Source organism: Varanus komodoensis, unplaced genomic scaffold (assembly GCF_004798865.1).
Source record: "Varanus komodoensis strain SLA01 unplaced genomic scaffold, ASM479886v1 scaffold8, whole genome shotgun sequence".
NCBI lineage: Eukaryota > Metazoa > Chordata > Lepidosauria > Squamata > Varanidae > Varanus > Varanus komodoensis.
This window is the reverse complement of record NW_025336481.1, coordinates 23250676-23256675: the sequence shown is the minus strand read 5'-3', so window position 1 is coordinate 23256675 and position 6000 is coordinate 23250676. Positions and strand designations below refer to the sequence as shown.

At 44.7% G+C, this 6000-nt stretch overlaps 1 protein-coding gene across 1 annotated transcript in view; it reads left to right on the top strand.

The window, feature by feature from the left end:
* Positions 1–1374: 1374 nt before the first annotated feature.
* Positions 1375–6000, top strand: part of ELK3 (ETS transcription factor ELK3) — a 46426-nt gene continuing 41800 nt past the window's right edge. Inside the window, exon 1 of the mRNA XM_044455700.1 lies at positions 1375–1781. The gene's annotated coding sequence lies outside the window, so the exon portion shown is untranslated. The remainder of the gene's footprint in view (positions 1782–6000) is intronic.

Below are 6000 nucleotides of genomic sequence, written 5' to 3'. Positions count from 1 at the left end.
CTGTATTAGCCTAAGCTGGTAAAACATATTCCTGGACACCATTGTCACTTGGGCTTCTCCTGTGGAATTCATGAGAATTCAGGAGAAAGAGTTATCTGAGAAAACCACAGATAATTAGATTGCCCTTCTCTACACTTCTTTTTCTAGAACCACGCTCCCCAATCTGGTGCCCTCAGCTGTATTGGACTAGAACACCTTCAATTCCCTTGTTTTAGTGATAGACTCCTCACATTTTCATGTGTCTCTCTTTTGCCCGGGTCAGCATTTCTTTAAATTTCTCATTTTGGGTAAGAATTCAATTTCTGGAAGTAATGTTCTTACCTTTACTGGTTTGACTCTGCTCATTAACCATGCTGGTATCCTCTTGGATGTGCTGGCAATTTTCTTGATTTCCAGTACACTTCCTAGTTGCACTTCCATTATTGTGGTTTTAAACAACTCCAAGTGTTCTGGAGAGAGTTGACTCTCTTGACTTTCCCATTCTACTTCCTCTTTACAAACCCCTCTCATTTTAAGGAGTTTGCAACTGTGTTGAATTTTCTTAACAATTGTCCAGTTACATATACAGTTAATTTGATGGCACTGCATTCACTATTTCCACTTAGTTCAGATTGTAGTCTTTCAATTGTTATATATCTTAGGTGTGAATTAATAGGTTTTCTCCTCTCCATCCCTGTCCTTTTTGTGTTGTGTGCTTAGAGGATAGGAACTTTCTGGCTGAAGAGCAGGATACAAATGACTTAAACAAACAAACAAGCAAACAATAGGACTACAATCCAGTACAGTGTTAAACTCCTTAAATCCCATTGAAATTTCAGCAGGCTGTATGCTGGGCTGCAGTTTAAAGTTTCTATTGAATTCAGTATGTATTTCTTGAATTTAATTTTTTTAGCATTCTGGTCTAATTACTGCTTAAGAGAGAGCCTCTGAATGTGCAAGTAGGACTCTTGTGGAAGCAGTTATGATGGCCAGTCATCTGCAGGACCCAACAGGAGCAGAAAGTACCAAATATGTTGCTGTTTTTTCTTGAAACAAGATTAATCAAAATGTTGGTTTTAGCGCAATGTAATAAATATACTTGCGTGCATGTTTCTGATTCCAGTTTGTTATTGTACAATTATGCAAAACAATGTTTAATGTGCAAATATGGTGCGTATGTGGGCCCCACACAGGGCTTTGTTCTCCAGTCTGCAAGAATAGCAAAGTTATTCCTCCTAGCTGGCATCATGCTTTGGAAAAGCTGGATTCTTTCTGCAAAGCCACCTTATGTTTTTTAGTAGCTGTTGCTGATGAGCAGAGTTTGTTGCTCTTGTTTGAAGCTCCTCCCCGGGGGTACAGAACAGGAAGAGGTGGAGGTCAGAGGGAGCTGTTCGAGTTCCTTGGTTGGTGTGTATGTGAGAGTGAAGTTACCGTTACCATACTACTATGTGTGTGTCTTATATTACAGCAATGCTGCCTGCACATCAGTGGCCAGAGAGAGGGGAGAAGGGAGGAAAAGCCTGTTTACACAGACTGCAAACCGCCTGGGGAATAATGCAGGAAAGGAAGTGAGCCGGCTCTCTGTCTGACTGCTCCAACTTCCTGCTCTCTCTCTCTCACTCTCGCACACACACCAACCAAGGGGGGGGGTGGAAGAGAGAAAGAAACAAGGGGGGAAATCAGGATCTCATTACAAGACCAACAGAGCGTTTTAGAGGACTGTCAGCATGGAAAACCGGGGGATTTTACACCGCTCCCTTTAAGTCGGCCAGAAGAGGCTGGAAAAGCCCACCAGGCTCTGGGTACGTAGCTCGAAAGTTGGGCAGAGTTTGAAGTTCGAGCCAGAAAAGGGAGAGACAGGTGGGAACTGCGTGGGGAAAGGCTCCGGGGTTGGAGGGGTCGGTCCGTCCGCTTTGCCCTGCCTGCTGGCGCCGCACTCCGCGATCCGGGGCAGAAGGGGGACCGTGCCAGCCAGACGTCCGTCCGCCTCGGGCTCCGGGAGGGAGAGAGGCGCCCCGCGTGCTGCGTGCCCGGATCGAGCGGCTGCAGAAGCGCCGTGCGAGGCGCCTGCTGCGGGACCCAAGTGCCATCTGGCAGTGGGGGCGGGGAAAGTCGGAGGGAGCAAATGGCGGGGGGGGGGGCCTGGCCTCGAAAGTCGTGCGGGGGGGGAAAGGTGAGACCTCCCTCCTCTCGTCCATGCGAGGGGGCTCAGCGGGGACCCCCGAGCGCGGCCGGGGGAGGCAGGGAAGGGCTCCTGACTTTGGGAGGCGACGTGTTATGCCCGCTCCGTGTGTGTGTGTGTGTGTACAGAAGTGTGCCCAAGTGTCCACCTGTCGCTGGCCGAAAGGGGGAAGGAGAGATGGGGACCCCTTTGGGGGGGGAGGAAGGCGAAGAGGTCGGGGGTTGCCTGCCTCGCGCAGAGCGCCTAGGGTGGGGGGAGGAGGCCGCGTTGGACTCCTGCATCGAGGGGGTTGCGGGGAGAGCTCATCTTACATGTGGGGAAGCGGCCTTTGGGTCACGCGTTTTGAAGTGAGCGAGCTGCAAGGAGGGCGCGGGGGGTGCACGCCGTCTGACAGGTTTAAATACGAATCAGACTCTGGGAGCTCCGTCTCCAGCAGCCACTTCTGCTCGCGTGTGTGTGTGTGCCGTTACGTGTGTACGTAACCTGGCGGGGTTTGGTGGCGGTATCCTGCTTGTAGCAAGCCACATGGGCCGTTTTATGAAGACAATGAATGCGGATTTTCGTCTGCAGGGAGGGCGCGTGGGGTGGGGGAGAACACCACCCCGGACGATATTCCTAAGGAATCAGAAGCAGGGTAAATTGTTGGGGGCTGCGAGGAGAGGAGGAAACAGTCAGAGGTGGGGGGGCTTTGGAGGAGGGGGAAAAGTGTTGGGAGAGTTTCTGGCTTGTCTGGAAACAGCAAGACTAATTGCCATGCGCTTCCGGTTTGAAACTGGCAGCAGACAACATCTTGAAAATGAGTCACTGTAGCTTACAAAGAAACTCTGTGGTTTCTCCCTTTCAGGTTTATGTAGTTGCTCCTTTGCCGTTTCCTTTGTAGTTTTTGGAGAAAGAGAGTGAGCGAGTTCCCTGCCCTCTTCCTCCGCCAAACATCGCTACCCCTTCCATTTTTATACTTTACACCATCAGCGTAAAGAGAGGGGAGGGAGAGGGGAGAAAAGAGTTGTTTTTGGATCTGGCTTTACTGAAGGTTAGAGGGACTCTGATGCTGCAGGAGGAAAAAGTTCCCTGAATTTTCCACTGGCTGCAGGAAGGGAGCCCATTTAGTCATGGCTAAGTAATGTCTGCACACACCAACTAATCTCATTAGGCGTTTCCGTTCCCTAACACAGGAGGGTTTTGTGAAGCCCTTTCAGTCTTTCTGCCACTACTGTAGAAAGTGAGACAAGTTACATCTTTATTTAGTGGGGGGTGGGCAGGGGTGGGACCAAGCAAATTTAATCCTGCATCTTTTGCATCATGTGGTCTTCAGTGACTTTTTAATGACAATTAAACACACGAGTTTTAATTTTCTTAGAATAAGTGCTTGCCTTTGTGAATATTGTGTTGGAGTTTTGAAGTGTAAATATTTGATAAATTTACACATTCTCATGTAGGACTATATAAATTAATAGCATTCTTTAAGGATGGATGGGTTTACTGAATTGCATTCCTACCTGCCTCCCTCCTGCCTGTTTTTTAGTACAGAAAATATTGTAAAAGTGTGCTCTAAAATTAAAAACGTGCCACTAAATTTTGCCAAATTATCTTGTCGTTATGAACGTGTACAGTCTTGTGCAGTTCTTTTAAATGATTGATAACATTTACATTTGAACTTAATTGCACATCTTCCAGTGTATGTAGCTTCTAAAGAAAGTCTGGTTTACTTGAAAGATGATGAGAATGGCTGGTGGCTGCAGTTCCATGCATAGGAATGAATACATATATCACATTCCCTTGTGTTACTTTCAAATTTCTAGCTGAAGAGGTGACCAGGCATCTGGGAAATTCTCCAGGCTTGACTGCAATAATGGACAAACTCATCCAGAACTGGGGCCCCATTACGCATGGTCCCCCCCCCATTTTTTCTTATGGCCAGTGTATTTGCCTTTGTTTTTTGAAATCTGTTCTGTGTATGTCTGTTTTAGTAGAAATTGGTTTGAATGTTTTGTTTAGTTTTTCTTTGTGCTGACAAATCCTGTTTGGGATGGCTTAGAAATTTGACAAAATAAAATAAATATTCTGTGCACAGACTAGGAATATTATAGACCTAGCTTTGCTCCTGAAATTTCAGGTGTCTGCAGCATCTATAAATCCTTTAAATCATTTTAATATGCTGTGCTTACTGCAATCTTTTCTGGTGACTTGAAGGTGGGGTGGGGGCACCATCTATGTCTTTATAACTTCAAGAACTGTCTATTGTAACATGCTGGATCGGGCTGTCATTGAAGAATGTTTGGAAGGTATATCTTCTGCAATGTAGGAGCCCATCACCTTTCAAGATCAGGAAGGTATGACCTTATTTATGCTTGACCCTGACTATTGCTCTTTGAAGCACCACAATTGACCTTTAAAACATGCATTCCTGATGCCTTAATGAGTGCCTATTATATTCTGGAGTGGGTCTGTTCAGAAGCTACCGATGACAAAACTTTGGTTGCTGGTGGCATGGGACCAAGATCCTTTTTAGCAGTGCCCAATACACTCTGGAACATTCTGCCTATAGATGTCTGCAGGAAATGTCTCATACAAGTAGGACCTGCAACATAATGTTGCAGTGTGGAGTACCTACATTTAGGTTCCCAGCCAGTTTCCCATGCTCTTTCCAGGATATACCATTTCATTACCTTTGAGTGTGTCTCCCAGAGTAGTTGGTATTCTATGCCTAATCAGGTATGCCACTGAGTTTTTTTGGGTTGCCCTGCTTAGGTGCTTTTTCCAGCAAGTTTTTTCATACTTCTACAAACCTTGGGAGCAAGATAATATTTTTCTTTGGTGACTCATTGGTGTTGTTTGGGCTGTGTATTAGCTGACACTCAGGCAGTTGAGCTTGCTCTTAGAATACAGCATCTTCAGACAACACTGGAGAAATCTATAGAATCATAAAGTTCTGGCAACTTTCCCTGGTTTTTCACTTATATATTGATACATGTAAAGTTATTTTTAGGAAGGAAATTATCTGTTTTTTTAATTGAAAATTGAACTGAGGATTACAGGCAAAGTTTACTGATGATGTAGGTACAACATAACTTCTTGGTCAAAGTAACCATGTGGCTTCCCCAGAGCATGTCTATACGATTGGTTAGGGTGAGCCCCCCCCCTCCAATGTTTACCTAAGGCTGAGTAGGCACCAGCATATTCACAAGATGTGAATGTTTTATGTGGTTAGGTCATTCTATTTATCTGGACCATTTTATACCGCTTTTCCAACTAGTTCAAAATGGTCACAAGCATTTCAAAGTAGTTCGCAGCATTTTAGAATATGTATAATAGAGATAGTGCCAAGTAAAATAACGATACATTAAAGCAACAACAGAAAATGCCAAGTTCAGCCAAAAGTCCGTCATAGGAAAAAGGTTTTGAAACCCCTTCAACTTAATAAAAATCCTGTAACTTTGTAGTGGTGGCTGAAAATGTCTGGCTCCTTACCATTGCCATTAACCTTCTGCGAAGATGATCTCAATTGGTGAGTGGGCCCTTATAGCAAGTTACCCTTAAGAAAGAATGCTTATAAGATATTTAAAAAAATGAAGTGTATTGATAAATTCCAGTTTGGTGCAGGCAGTCATTGGTGCTGAAGCTTTTAATTTGCCTCAGAAGCCAGTAGTTAGTCCTTGAAATTATTACACGTATTCACACCAACTAAAATAGATAAAGATTATGTATCAGAATCTGTTACCTGGAAATTAAGGACATTTGCATGCATTTTTATAATTCTGATCCTGCTAATTATCAGGAGAGGGAATGAACTATGCAGATCAATGGTGAAGTTTTCACCATTGAAAATCCCATTGAAATCC